Raw genomic sequence first — 16,078 nt, 5'->3', positions numbered from 1 at the left:
CCGCCCTCATCCCCACAGAAGAGGTTGCGGATATTTAGCTCTTTTTCACTTACACCTCCCCACACAGGCATAACCCCGTATCACCAAGTATCTCCAGGGCCGGTTGTCTCCGGTACCGCACACCGGGAAGGAAATACGGTTTTCTGCATCGAAAACTGCCCTGCAACCCCCTTCCTGAGCATCGTTATCTTCTTATTTCTGTGCCCATGGAATAAAACCAACTGTCAGAACCGGTCAAAACCTCCCAGCGAAATGCTTTCAACAGGACAGTCCTTCTGGGGGTGTTTGGCGGGGGTAGTAGCTCCGTTTCACGCGTGTTCATGCAGAGCCTTGGCGGAGCCGCTCCGTTTCTCTTGGCATCTTGGCACCCCCTCGCCTTACCTCTGGAGACCGTTTTCCTTGCCATTTACCTGCTTTACCGACATGTCGGAGACCAAGCGCCACATAAACCAAACGAAATTCTCAATCTTGGTTAAGCAAAATGCTTCTCTTGATCCGAACTAAAAATATTTTCGGGTGCTGCTCTCGTGAGAAATGTCAAAAATTGGGGATTTTGTTCCTGCTTGGAATAAAAGTTGATTTTAAAACGTTAAAATAATATCTCAGAGCGAGTCTGACCAGTTCTGTAAACGCAAGTCCTACTAGATTGGAAAATAAACCCCAACAAATCAAAACAACCACATCACAGATATAGAGACTTCAGAGTTAACAGCTTGGAAGTAACCGCGGAGGCAGGTCCCGGCCGGGTGGGTCCCGTCCCCACCGGCCCCTGGATAAGATGCTGCTAATTCACCTCCGGGGAGGAGACGCCTTCCTTCTCTATATGCTTTTCTTACCCTTTTTCGTCGTTTTATTCTATTTATCCCCTATCCCCCCCACCCCGGTGTTAATGGCTTCGGGGACACAGCCCTCTGCTTGCAGTGAAAAGTATAAATATACACGTTCGCAGTGTGAATACCGCTTCGTTCTTGTAATCACTGGCAGTGTTTATCTATTTCGCTTAAGCCCCCAGGACCAAAGGGGCTGTGCAAATAGTTCGTGCATTTAAATTGCTTTAGGAAAAGGTGTTTTTGTGAAGCCATTATTGCTGCTCCAGCTGAATTTATGATTCATTATTAAAGGACCTCAGTATTTACAAGCAATAAAAAGAACGATTGAAAAGCCGATTGTCCCAAAAAGATGCTTATAACGAGGTGGCTATCACCTGTTGTTCCACTACCGTTATTGTCTTGTTTTAAAAGGTCACAGATGACTGAATTTTAAGGAGTCATTTTAAGTGAATTTTAAGGACTTAATTTTAATTCCGAGTAGATGAAGACGAACAAGAAGCAGAATCTGATACACGTAAGGATTCTTTCTAAATTTTTTTTAAGCTGTAATAATTTCTTCCATTTTAAACATACGTTTTATATACAGAATTTCTTAATTTAACGTCTTTGATGGGCACAATAGTTTTAGCGTTTAAAGGTGTAACGCAGTAGGGGTGAAGTAGATGGGAGTAACCCCAATGTTTCTGGGTTTTTTCCTTTTCGGTATTCATAATATGGATAAAGTTAGCATCCTTCTTTCTGAAATAACCAATCCTCGGAGTAAATCAATGCTGTGCGGGCTGTACAGTAACTACTACTTCAATCAAAGAAAAATAGAAAGAGACCTAAGCATTTTCAATAAACTCTGACCATAATACCGTGAAACAGAATTACAGGATAACTTTGGGGGTTTGCTGCTAACACCCATCAGTAACCAGGACGGTATCTGGATCACTCACTTAGCGTTTATTGGTGACAATTAAACATAAGTTTAGCCACACACAGCTGTAATATTCACCTGTGAAATAATAATAATAATAATAATAATAATAATAATAATAATAATAATAATAATAACGTTTTAGTGTAAGTTTATGTATATTGTTTTTTTTTTTTTTTTTTTTTTCCAGAAGCACATTTTCCTCGTGATATTGCCGTAGGTTTTTTTTTTTCTGGCATGGAATCGTACACTGATTCAAGTGCCTGTGAACCAGCACTTATGAAAAAGCCTGCTTCTATGTCACTGCTTATTTATCCAGTCCCTAAAGTGGTCTGAGGTTACTCATTCAGCTGGAATTTGTCCTCATTCACGATGACCAAAGCATGAAGAGCCAGTTCAACAGACTTCCATGGAAAAACCTGGTGAAGCAATAAATGGTTCAGTTCTTAGGTTAGCAACAAGAATTGCCACTTAGCTCTTCAAGTCATGGCTGCAGCTTAACTAAATTGGCTCTAAGCAGACCCTGTCGCAAAACCCAGATGAATATTTGGACAGCTAATGCAGAGTTTTCTGCTGTTACAGCCTGGGAGCTGTTGGTCCCTAACAAACCCAATCAGCACTAACTCAGCACCTCCCGTAGTTCGTCTAATGAACTTAGTAAAGAATAGTAAAGACCTCTGTAGTGACCATGGCTTTAGGTAGCTTTACATAAATGAAAGTGTTTCAGCTTCTGAAATAAGCCAAACTCCCTCCAAAATGCTCATATCAGCCCAAACATTTCCTTTTATCCAAAATAAAGCTTTCCATACTGTTTTTTAACTATTTAACCCTTTAAAGTAAAAGATCAGCTTAGACACAATTTAGCAACAAAGTTCATCTTGAGATTGCAGACAAAGTGTTTTGTGTTTTCCTCTCTTTCAGTGGTAATGGTCTCACACCTTAGGTATCAGGAAAGGTCTCTCATGCCTGGACCAGAAGCCAAAATCTCAGCACTTTGTCCCTGCCCAGCCACCAGAATCTGGTCAGCAGGGTACAGAAAAAACAGCAGCCCCTGAATTGGCTTAGACTGCTGTCTGTGCTTTGGGTTTAATGTTTTAAACATTCTTTTTACTGGAAAAAGTAGGGGCTAACATGAATATACTCCAAGATATTTCATTCACAGAACTGGAGGGGGGAATAATTCAGCCTAAAACCAGAATTTAAGCCATACTTTTATTCTAGTTTTTACTGCTGACATGAATAATTAGTACTCATTTACAAAACGTGTCTGTGACCTGTGCTAAGTTTTCAAATCTGTTTGGTTTTGCTTTTGATAGCTTCAACAGAATTGTTCAATGACATTTCCTTTAGCAGGACTTTTCCAAACAAATTAACTTAATTTCTGTTTGCAATAAATAGAAAGAACATATTTTGCTTGTGCCTGCTTGGAACTATATGTGTCTCTGAGGTCCAGAAGCTGACACATCTTCCAAAAGTATTTCCTCCAGTAAGCAAAGAGAGAAGAAACTAATGGTTGTGAGCTGTAGCCACTAAAGGTTGAAAATATTCTGTACAGAAATATGCTAACCCTAGCTCAGCATTTGGACTTGTGGAGCATAGAGCTGACTAGGGTGAATCTATGGACAGAACGGGAAAGCAAACAATTAAATGTCAACTGGAAAAGGAAGCCCTCTGAATTTAATAGGGTTGGACCAAATGAGCAGGACAGGCCCTAGAAGAGCTTGGCTGAATGCTAAATATATTTTGGTTCTTCATATTGTCTGGGCATTTTGAATACAGACAGCATTATTACAACAAAAGCAGAATATGCTGCTTATTTCATTATGAATGAGAGTAGAATTGGAGAGGAATGCTAAGTGGTCAGGAACTGGAGGACTGATGGGGAAAATTTCATTCAGGACCCCAGGACTGTTTTTAAGCAAACAGAAGAAATGCAAGTTTGGGGTCAGGAAGTCATTGCACCAGGCCAGAGTTTCAGTAACAGGGGGGTGCCATTGCCCGGGTGTGATGCAAGGGGAGAAGGACCTAGCCACCAGCTTGCTGCCTGGAAGAGCTTATGTGCATCCCAGCCCCTATGTGTCAGTATGGCAGCAGGGCCCTGGAGGCATCAAGGTGTGCTCTTCATCAGCAAAAGGAAGAAGTGCCACCCTGGGTCCATACCTCAAAAGAAGGCACAGAGCTATGGCCAACATCCCCATGTAATTTCAGAGCTGCCTTGAACCCACCCAACTCTTTGCATAAAAGCAGAATCCAGCACACTTGGAGCTACACTTTACTAAAAGGAATAACAATGCATATCCTTTATGGTATACAACATTATCAAAGAATCATAGAAAGGTTTGGGTTAGAAGTGACCTCAAAGATCACCTAGTTCCAACCCTCATTATGATGATTCCCACTATCTATCAGTCTGAATGTCAATAATACACCATTTAATGCATTAAATTATTTTATCAGCCCTCTACTTGGAAAGCAGAAACCTGCTGAGAGAAGCTTAAGGAGTAAATAAAGTCTAACAGTGAGGGACCATACTCCAGTGGGAGTTTAGCTAGAGAAAGGCCTACACAAGCTGACTTATTTAATTAAAATGTAATTTCCTTTACATCATTACACCCAAGTGTCAAGCTTAGAATCACAAATTTGTTAAAAGCTGAGCAAAGCGGTTACTTTTTGGTAAAACAAAAAAGGAAAGGCAAAAAGACGATTTCAAGGAAATGTGTTAATAATTAAATAGAACGGTCTAAATGAAGAGTACTGACAGCACTAACAACAGTAATGACTTAATTATTTTTGTTGATGTCAGTTATAAATTTGTGGGCCATGGAGCTATAAACCGGGGTAATTTATTGACTGCAATATAAACTGGATATGAGCCATATTATTCAAGAAAAACAATACACTGCAAAAACAATACAGAGAAGAGGTAATTTGTACAGAGTTCATGAGACAATTATATCATCTAATTACGAAACTGACTCACTATGCCCTTGGCTCTATTTATTAGAAGAGAATTGAAGGACATACTAAACATATTCAGAGCCTAGTAATTCATATTTCAACCCTGCCTGTACACCCAAGCATCCAGGAACTGGTGTGATCCAGCACACGGATCAGGAGTCCTGGAGGAGAGGGATGCTACGTCGCTTTCCCATGCACCAGAAATTAAACTACTGCCCCATTTTGCCAAAAAGTGCTTTGAAGCTCAGTCAGTACCACAGCAAACATATAATGGAGTTAATCACACACACACCATTCTAAGTATGTATTTCAAAACGTGACAGCAGTTTGAAAGGTGTCTGTATTTTTGGTACTTCACCGATGCAGTGCCTCTTTGCAGTAACGCAGCAGAAGCATTCGGATGCAAGTGAACGTGTTTCATGTTCAAACAGAAGCAAACCACTGAGGTGCCTGAACCATAAGACATAATAACCAAGCATCTGCATGTATAACTTACTCACAGTGAAGCTCATCAAAGCACAGAAATGACCAAGACCAAAACTAAAGCAAGTGGCCGAGTTATTCTGTGAATTTCCAAATTGTAGCTGCACTGCAACCTTTTAAATTATCTTCTAAAGTTTTTCCTTGAATGTTTAATGCTGTTTAAAGAACGTACAAATGCTTTCTTTTCCAATCATGTAACAAACTTCATTAAACAAAATAGTTTCTTTTGCATCTCTTCTGATGCTTTTCATTCACAGTTAACTGTGCATTTTGTATCTGAATAGATTTTAATGGGTGGTGTCGAGCCGCACTATAGCAAAGTGCGGAGGAGGCTAATATTCAGAATGATTATAAGGAGTATTTGTTTATAAAACAGGAAAAAACCTCAGTCTCTATTTGTTTGTTTTTATTAATAACGTTGGCTTGCATTCAATAACTTTTAAAATGAATGCTATGAGGATCTAGAGGACAGAATAGCAAACGGAGACCCTGAGAGACCTGGTTCTGACTTCGACCCAAGGAGGGAAGTCACAGTTCTGCACATTGGAAGGTACAGTTCTACAGCGTGCTTGTCTTGGTGCAATCCTGGCTTAAGAAAGCCTCTCCTTTTGCCAGAAGGACTCTTCTGCCTGGAGGATTAACCCCAGTGGCAGCACAGCAATCCAGTGCTCTCTCCCAGTTGTTAATGAAATTCCTTGTGGGACCACACTGGAAGAAAGACCACTGAAATGGTTACAATTAAAAATAACACTCCCTCTCCCACAAATGGTTTATTTTTAACTTCCACCATTTCAATGCTCTGACTTAAGCACTGCTCTGCACGCAGTTGTTTTGGCACAGCTGAGGAGGTGACAATCTGCAGGCCAGAGGTGGGAACAAGCATCTAGAGCAGGAGATGGTTGCAGCAGCTTAGCTGCCAAAGGCAGCGTATCATGGGACTATAGTGCGATAGTTCATTGTATGAACTTAAACTTTGATTTCCTGACTGCTTTCCTAGCCACGTAGCATCTCTGTTGCAACTCTCTAGTACAGAAATGCTGGACCAGGGTTGCTTTCTTACACCAGCTTGGTTCACTTACATTAGAGGCTGGCAGTCCGTTGAGTTATGTCAAGGAGAAACATAGTGCAGGCAAAGCCTCAGCTGAACCACGAGGCCTATATCCTTAAAGACGTTTATTTACATGTCTAACTTTCAGTCAGTGGAAGGCTTAAATGTACAGAGTTAGGAGCAGGCATATAATCAGGGAAGTTGCCCTAACAGCCACCTAACATGCTTCAGCTGTATTCACTTGCAGGCCTCTGATCACAGACTTACAAGCTTTGCTTACATGCTAAGGATTAAGCTGTATATCTGATTCAGGACTGAGTAAGAATGGCTGGGTCATTTGGCCAGGATCTGAGGTTCTTCCATCTTTTCTTAAAGCACAGGCCATGAGTCACTTGCTGAAATCTTTCTTATCTCTCCAACTTCCTGCCACTCCATGGATCTCAGGCGATGGTGGCCCTTTGATTTATTCTGTCCTCTGCTTGTGATTTTTGTCTCTTGAGGAGAAGCTGTAACCTAATTTGAATTTTTGCATACAGCTGTGTAAGTACTTGGGCGAACTTGCATAGCTGTTAGCATGCAGGAAGTTAGATAATATCTGATCTTCTCACCATCAGGGTTAAAGTGTCCCTAGCACATTATTAACCAATGCATCCTAGAGCAGAACATCATATAACCCATCCTACAGTTCCTGTATTAAAAGCAATCATCTGACTTTTTCACGTGTCAGCATCACAGCATGGCATCACCCAGAACCCACATTGAAGTCAATGAAAGAAATATCAATTCAGGTGGGTTTGGACCTCTCCTTTGTGTCAGGTAACTCACACATCACAATCTGCGTTTTGAGCCTCCACTGTGTTCATCAGCCATTATTTTTCCTTCTAATCTTGTCCTAGACTAAGGACCTGGAAGATTTTGCTACTCATGATTCGTACTTTTGGTAGATTAAAGACTTCAGCATCAAACTTTTCAATAAGACCTTGTTTGCCTGCACAAGCATATTGCTTCTCTTCTGCTCCACACACACTGTTCCAGTCCTCCCTAAGGTTAGTAGGATTCTTGCAATGCAGATAAATTTTAAATTTACAATAAAATAACATCACAAGGGCTCTAAAAGAGCACTTCCATGGCACTCTGCTGTATCTTGATGGCATAAACAAAATACCTAATGAAAAGTCACCCTTGAATATTATCTAGCTCATCAAAATGTAACTTTGTGATGTAATGGGGTATCCTGAGCTTGACTGGACCAGGTTGGACCACGTGGACCTGCAACCCTTCAAGAGCTCTGTGAAGCCTTAGTCCTTCACTGTCCGCAGAATTAGCCCTGGAACCATTTCTTCAGACCATGGTGAGATATAAACTTCCTATGTGTTCAGCTACTTCATGTTTATCCACCATTTCTTGATTCCTTCCCATCACACAGGAACAATAGGCTCTCACTGGTTTCAGTGACTTTACCTGCAATGGAGTATTTCTCTGTCTGTGAACCTCATTCACGCCTTTTGTGCCCTCACTTCTCAGCGGTGAAGCATCAGACAACACATACGGAGTGCACAGAATCTACACATTTATCTGGAGACCGTAGATTATGGTATGTAAACATTTATTTTTTTAACATCATGTGTTTTCCTAGTAATCGTCATGTATCCATCAAGCTGACTGTTACTGCAGAGAAGACTCATGTCACTCATCAGAAGCCATTACCAAAATTTGCCAAAATTTCAAGTAAGAAATAGAAAGGCAGGCAGGTACCTAACCCATTTTTGAGATCGTCTGTGACCCGAGGCATGCTTTCAGAGGAAATGCAAAAATCATAGTCTTTCCCAAATGAGGTACAATACCATGATTTAAATATGGAAGGCTAAATGATGAGCATACAGTTGCTGCCTGCACAGAGAGCATTCCCAGGAAGAGGACTGATCTGACACAGTCATTACAAGCTGCCAGACAGGCAGTATTGACTCAGAGCTCCCTTTCCTGTGCTCCCTTTCCTGGCTGTAGCTTATGTAAAAGACAAGAAAGAAGGAAAACCCATGGAATAATGAAGATGAATGCAATAAATATACCTGAGCCTGTCTACTTGTTTTAGTGGTTAATGCCACTAGAAAAACCCTGCAGGGCTTTAAGCAGTTCTTAGTGATGAAGATTTATGAAGCCCTTTTAAAAACTTCATTAAGGGGTCAGAGAGATTTAAGTGGCCTCACAAGCTCTGCAGTGAGCCAAGAGATTCACTTTGCAGAAAGTCAGCCAGAGGCAGTGAGGGGAGAGCTGGCTTGCAAAGACTGTTCATGCACTTGGGCCTGGGAGGAATGATGCCAGGTACCCTATGGATCTGGGCCGTACAGCATGTTGCCAAAGTCCCAGGCAGGGTTGTGGCATGTAAGATGGTTAAAGAAAGATGTTCAGCAAAAGGAATCACGATATATAGTGTTAAGACCAGCATACCAAGCTTGTAAGCAAGCCAAGTCTGCATACACTGCTCACACAAGTCTCTTCTTCCAGCTTCCCTCAGTTTGTCAAAAATATGGCAAAGAATTTTTGTAGCTTGGATGTGTTTTTTATCTTCTGATGACAAGCACTGCCTGAATCCCTTAAAATCATAGCGCAGAATCTCACCTTCCAGCAGTTGTTTAGGACTGTGACTATTCAGATACAAAAGGCAGTGCTCAATAATCTAGCAGTCACCTACTCCTAGCTATGAAAATGCGGATTGGGTTGGTTTGTTTGTGTTTTCCAGAGAGAGAGAAGCTGGTTGCAGTAGGTGGGGAGGGGAATATTCCTCAGGTGCTGCTGTTACCGCCTTTTTGTCTCTCCATGAGCCAGGGAGCATTTCATCTGTGCCCTGCAGAGCTTTGCTGGGCTCTGTTCCACCACCACTGAGGTGGGTGTGCATCATGTGCATCTTGTAAAGGTGGTTCATGGACAACCCCATATAAAAACAGCTCCTTGGCTGGCTTGTTTGATTGTTTGTTTTTTAAATAGTTGTGCAGCACAATAAGCTCTGGTAGCTGGCAAAACCATCAAGCCTCGACAGAGCGAGAGATGAAGGCTGCTCTGATAGCATCACAGGCAAAACTACCATTCCCTCTGGCTCACTGAAGCTGTCTGGCCATCAGGGAACAGCCATGGTGGAGCAGACAGCATGAGCTGTTATAAAATTCAGTATAAACCAGATATCCTCCAGAAGCTGTGCTTCAGATTGACTGCCTGCCTGAAGTAAACACCCTTTGCTAGATGGCTTATAACCCAATACAAAGTGCTTCCAGTGAAGTGCGGGAGGCATTACACAGCTTCAATGCCTGGCTAGGAGGCAAGGACCTCCCCTGGAGCTAGAAGGAAGGAATGCACAAAGACAGACAGCAGAGGATGGAGAAGGGGAGAGACCTGAGAAATCTGCAGTAAGCAGAGAAATGCTGGACCCCTCTGGGTGACAGAACTGTCTGGCACTACTTTAGCATCTGTTAGAAACACAGGATTGGCTAGAGAGTCTTCAAATCAAGCCACAGCAGTACTGCCAGTTACTCATTATTCATGAATAGCATAAGGAAGTTTATCTACCATTACCTCCATCCTGCAGAGGTTCCTGAAGGAGAAAGGAGCCTTACCTTGCTACTTTCATTGGAATACAATAATTTCTGATGCATTCCTGAAGCTAGCAACAAAGACAGGAGGTGTCCTCCCATCTGCAGGAGCAAGCAGAGACTCTGTAATGAGAGATTATGGCTGGCTGGCAGGAAGGAGAAGCCTTCCTCATGACACCGAGTCACGAGATCTCTGCGTTGACAAGGAGATCTACTACAGAAGAGCTAATTGCGTAATATGCCAAAGAAGAGCAATTAAGTGGCTTCATTGACACAAGATTTGCATGAGCTACACACTACAAATAGCAACTTCATTCAAGCCATTTCAATGACACATGCTAGAGATAGGAAGAGCCAAGATAATAATGTTTTGCCACGGCATTTTGGGAAACTGGGGAACAGGAATTTTTCCAGGGCGGGAAGCTCACTTTTCTCACTGAAGACTATTCTGATTTCAAGCACTGCTGACTGTGCACTGTTGCCACATATTTTAGATAGCTTTTTTATTGCTCCCCCAACTGTAGGGCACAGGGAGATTTCTGCGGTAGACAAAAGTCTTCTCTGAGGCATATGCTATAACAGGGGAAGGAATCTGTTCTAGACCTTCCATAAATACAGTGTAAGCTCACTGTATCTAAGTGTCTCTACATCAGGAGCATTGTTCTTGCATACTCTACGGAGACTGGGGATATAGGGTGACAAAGAGAAGCGGCGGATGGCTTAGGCATCCTGTGTCTGAGTTCCTGGGTGCTGGTATCAGCCCTGGGTGCTGACAGTTGCCTCCACAGCCCGAGGTGCAGTCCATTGCAGCTTGGGTGCTACAGGCTGGCTGACACCACTTATAAGATGTTGCAACACTCAGCTAGGAGAGCAAAGCTGTCCTAGGGACAGCTATGCTTAAGCCTATGTCACACCAGTAGGCAAAATGATGGCCTGTATTAGGGTAACAGCAACTGTAGAGAGTAAAAGCACTTGGAGGGCTTAATAACAGCTCCAGAAAACAAATTCACAGTGAAGTGGGCCCTGACCCTTCATCTGGAGACTTATTCATAGTCTCCAAAGTAGGAAATGTCTGAGGTGACAGGAATTTATGAATCAGGGACCCATTTGCCACTGGGGGAGAAGGGAGTGGTGTGTTTGGGTTATTCTTCTCTATTTTTTTTCCTTTCCATTTTCCACACACAAAACAATACAGATCATCATAAAATTATTTAGGGGCTTGTCCTGGTCCCCAGTTAGCACTGCTAAACCTGCTGCTCACTTCAGGGTTGTGAGTGAAACAAAAGATAAACCAAGCAGAGCGCAGCCCTGCTTTTCCGAGAGCCAGCGGGAACTTTGCCAGCACTTGATTTTTTAAATCTGGTTTCCTCAGCTAATTTAGCCATACAAAATTAGCAACCTCAAAAAGGAAAGTGTAAGTGTGTGTGTGTTTCTCCTGTTATACCCAAAAGTGGGTTATGTTTCCCATCAGTTCCCTCAAGCAAAACCTGTACACCTGCAAAGCTCTGTAATTTTTGTATGTTCTCCCTCTGTGGTGAGACTTTAGCAACAAGCGAGTAGCAATGTTTGTTGCAAACCTTCTTTTTTTGGGCTTTGGGTGAGTGCTGCCCTGGCTCTTACCTGGGAGCTGTCAGCCCAGCTGCCACATCCTCTTTCTGCAGAGGGGAAGGGCTGCATTACCTTTTCCTTTCCCCTCCATGTGGTAAAAAGCCACAGGGAACCGCAGAGCTGCATCACCCTGAATTGCTGTGACCAGATTTGCCAGGGAGGCTTTCCTACTGGAAAGTAGAACTGCTGCGACTGCTCATTTGCTCATGCACGTTCCCTAGGCTGTGTGTAGGAAATGGGGTGGGCAGAACGGCTCCTGCCCATTGCAATGCTGTGCATGGTCCCAAAGCATGGAGCAAGAGCAGGAGTGAGAGCATCTGGCAGTGGCAGCCACCTCGAAACTGCTGTGAGATCCCACCTGCTGCATCATCTGGAATGAAACTGAGGAGTCTGGGGCTGCCTCATTCAGTGAAGGTAAAAGTCAGTGGGTCTACAGATAATGGGCTTCAAATATATCATTCAGTGAAGGTAAAAGTCAGTGGTTCTACAGATAATGGGCTTCAAATATATAAATTGGGCTGTTGTAAGAAGAAAAGGAATATATTTTTGTCTCCATTGGCAGGTGGAAGGTAAAGGCAACGTTAAAGGTCCACCAGAGAAGACTGGAGAATCGCTATCATCTGTGCTCTTAAGAGGAGGTTAAACACCTTAGTGGAAGGCATGGCATAGGAAAAAAAGGGCTGGGCTGCCCTCGGAGATCACCCCCAACAGAATACCTCTGTGGTTCTGCAAATGAGCGATTATCCGCATCTGACGATGGACAGTGCAGTCACCGGGGAGAAAAGCTGCTTTCCTCAAATAAATGATTCATTGGAAATCAGCAGGCAGCTCCAGGAACAGTCCACTATCAGTGTTTTGCCTCAAACTTAGTCATGAAACCAAGAGGAGTTAAAAAAGGAATGGCTGTGGCGCAGCAATGCGCCTACAATTAAACCCAATCAATAAATACTGGTGAGTGCTGAAACGAACCTTTATTTCTCGAAATGATTTTAGCTTAGTGGAAAATATAAACCGTGTCTTCCCTGCAGACGCAGCCAAAACTAATCAAAATACTCCTCGTAACACAAAGGAAATACCTCTGGGCTGCGATAAGGGATATGAATGTAGTTCTTTTACGTCTCCACTAGCTAATAACAATAAGATGGGCCGGTGGCACCGTTTTCAACACAGAGATTAATAGTCCAGGAGAAACTGAAAAGGAGAAAGTACACTTTCAGTTTTCTTTCCGATGGCTAATTAAAAAGCCCATATCTGAGAGGAAACGCTGTGGAAATGAGAGCTATTTGGATGTGCCTCCCCCCATATACTATCATTCTGCTTTGTGAGGAATGCTTTATTAACGCTAATCTCATCCTTGTGCTTTGACAGAAGTTACAGTTTCCTTCCTTTGCAGCCGCTAAGGCTCATTTCTATTACAGGGTTTGTTTAATGGGTGCTTTATTATTTTACTAAATTACCTCATCTTCTGGGAACAAACTTAACCTTGAACTATGAAGCTAAATGGCTTTTTAATGATGCAAGCCTGTTTGGAAACTGTGCTTTGATGACTCGAAATTTTCTTCATTCTCCATGTTTTATATGTGCAATATATACAAAAAAAGCGACCAATTTCTGCAGACTTTCCTGATTCACTCTTTAAAAATCAATTTGCTGCAATTATTAGGGTTAAGACAAATGGGAGTAAACATTCTTAATGCTATTCAGGCACCAGTGAGGAACCCCTTGCATCAAGAGGGGACCGGTCTTCAGTATGTTGGGAAAGCATACGACCCTAATGCTTAAATATTCAACATTGAAATGTTTAAATTCTAAGATGATTTAAATAGCATTCGTAGGTGCCTTCTGGGATGGAGCCTTCTCATGCTGCCATGACGCTCAATGGGAAACTGAGAAGCAACAAGAAACCCAAATGATACAGTGATTAGATCCAGCGTTTGTAGTCAGGACAAATGATTTTCAAGGATGAGCTATGCGATGGTTGATCTTTCTGATGCTAGGGAAACTAGGTTTCTGCTTGCAGGGTGGTTGTCTAAGCATAGAGGGTGAAGCTCGGTACAGGGATGCTTGTTAAGATCTGATATACACTAGAGGAATTACTGGGTTGGTTCCTGGTTGATTCCCTCCCAAATGCCTGTACATCACTGCAAACCCACACAAAAGACTTCTTGACTCCAGAAAAATGTGTGTCTATGTTTAGGGTGTGTGCAATTTGGGTACTTCTGAGACTATCGCCCAGAGGTCACCTTTGGGCTAAGCGGGGGGCAGTGTGTTTTGTTTGTGTCAGACTTGAGTGGGAAGAAATACATGAAAATCAAACAGAAGTATGCTGTTTACTAATGGAGTAGCTACGCTGTGGCGACCTGTCTATTAAGGAATATTATTGAAGCTTGTGAACTTCTTTCCATGTCTCCATTCAGAAAAGTCTTGGACCTTCTTGCAGTAGGAGCAGAGGGCTCCTCACTGCCTCCTCTTCCTCATTAAACTGCCAGTCCTCAGACCAGGTACAGACCGTTCTGTGCTTTACAGAGACACTGAGGTACTCCAGACCTCACACATGTCTCTTGCCTGTTGCCTGGAGAAATGGTGCAGCCATCTGCACCATTGATGGTTAGAGAGCAAACATTGGAAAGGCTGATCCTTTGGGGAAGCAGCAACTTCTTCTCAGCCACTATGCCTCTGAGGAAAAGAGGCCCTGAAAAACACTGCAGCTGTGGGCAGGTTGCAACACTAGAATAGCTCATCTGGGGTGCCAAGAAGTTCCCATGAGAAAAAGCTACCAGCGCCAGGGAACGGGCTGGATAAATTGTCCCGAGGGCTTCAGGCAGCCCTTGCCCACTTTAGACTTCTAATTTTGCCTCACAGTGCTGAGGAATTAAAAGCAGGGTTGTCATGAACAGGTCATGTTTTCATTCTGTCTTTCTCACCCGACAGAGCAGTCCTGGCACATCATGTGAGAACAGGTATTTTTAATGACAGCATCAGAATTGGCACTAGTTATTTCATCTGTTGTTAGACACCCAAAATCAGCTAAAGATCATTCAGAAGAGAAACTGACAGTTTCGATACCTGGTTTCTTGGTCCTCGGAAGTTACAAAGCTGCTGTCTGAGCTTTGCACTCAAACTAAGAGCAGAGCTTCTTTCCCTGCATGCTCTCATGGAATGGCCAAATCCTCTATAATAATGCATCCAAATCACTCCAGATCAAACTCTCATCTGTTTTTGGTGCCATCCCAGTAAAATCACCTCTCATTCTCTTACTCTAGCTTTTTATACAAAAACCTCTGCACTTGCCCTGAGGTGGTTAGTTGACCTAAAGAGAACTCAACCAACCAAGTGCCTCCCACTCACAAACTTTCTATTCCCTCCAGCACCCCATTCCTGTAATAGTCCCAGGTTCCTGCATTGTTATGAGTCTCAAAACTCTTGCCCTACAAAGCAAGATGGCCAACTTTCCCCCAGGCAAACTTTCATAGCTACATGTCACAATCTTTTCCAGGTGAGAGCTGTGGGACAGCACAACGCCACCAGCATCAGAAAGCTGAGGGGGGAGTTCTGGTAGAAGTCATTATTTGGGGACAGCAGCAATTCCCCACTACTTTCCTGTGGGGTGGGGATGATCTGGATGTGGACTGGGTTATGAGATCGTTTAGCCGTGTTAGTTCCAGTATACTCTCCCACCACCACCTACAATTGACTAGGAGCACAATGCCAGCACAGCCCCAGTGTATCTCTGGGCTGAGCATGGGAAGAGCACCGGCCCTGCAAGAGGGCTCCTTGTGCCTTAAAAACTGCAGCTTGACCCCCTCTGCTTTATTCCATCTTCATTGCCTGTAGCTTGAAGACAACATGCCCTGCAAGAAGCCACTGAAAGTAAAAATCTGTATTTCCTGCAGATTCTTTACATGCTAAAAACCATATTTTCGTATTCTCCCCCCCACACATTGGTTAGGTGCAAGGTCTACCACCATAAATCCATGGCACTGCTTGGAAATTCAGTTGACAGACAAGGTCCTGCTGTGCTGCTAAACATAAACATTTCACCTTCTTGTTGTGTTAAGCCTTGGCAGGGTATTTTTTCTCGCCAATGGTTTTTTTTCATATGGGAATGCGAGCAGCTGAAGCCCAGTGAGAAAACATGAAAATAGATTTCTAGGAAAGCAACCAGAAGGGCTTTACCAGCAGGACAACTTGCTTATCGAGAACTATTTTAGGAACGTGAGGAAATGAAACTTGGACAACAGCGTTCCAAGGGGGAAGATTTACTGAGGAGCTGAGGGTTCAAAGAGGGATGACAGCACTGCTATCAGGAAACCTTCTCTGCACCTGTTTCTGCACCAGCTGCCTGACTCCACCAGCTGCCTGTACTCCCCTCCTATCTGCCGGCAGCTGAGCGGCCCGGAGCTGCATCCCCCTTTGTACTAATCCGCTCCACCGTCTGTCTGGAAATGTTTGCCAGTCACTTCATACCCTCCTCCTCCTGACCACAGACAGGAGACGCGGTTTCTGGTTTTAATGCCCAGCTGTGCTCCAGACACCTTGTATAAATTCAAGTCACACTCTCAGAAAACAAGTTTGCAGCACACCTCAGTTTCCCATCTATTCAAGGGAAATACGTTACAGCTTTCCTTCCTTCATGTGTGTATTACCT

At 43.2% G+C, this 16,078-nt stretch overlaps 1 long non-coding RNA gene across 1 annotated transcript; it reads right to left on the bottom strand.

Annotated features, from left to right (window-relative positions):
• Window positions 1-1,351: 1,351 nt before the first annotated feature.
• LOC136008605 (uncharacterized) lies at window positions 1,352-9,963 on the bottom strand. Its single transcript, XR_010610159.1, has 2 exons — window positions 9,847-9,963; window positions 1,352-2,168 (listed from the first exon to the last, which is right to left on the bottom strand). It is a non-coding gene; the product is annotated as an uncharacterized LOC136008605 (long non-coding RNA).
• Between the last annotated feature and the right edge of the window lie 6,115 nt (window positions 9,964-16,078).

This window comes from Lathamus discolor, chromosome 2, assembly GCF_037157495.1.
Source record: "Lathamus discolor isolate bLatDis1 chromosome 2, bLatDis1.hap1, whole genome shotgun sequence".
Lineage (NCBI taxonomy): Eukaryota > Metazoa > Chordata > Aves > Psittaciformes > Psittacidae > Lathamus > Lathamus discolor.
Note: the sequence above shows the minus strand (reverse complement) of the source record. Positions and strands in the feature narration are given on the sequence as shown.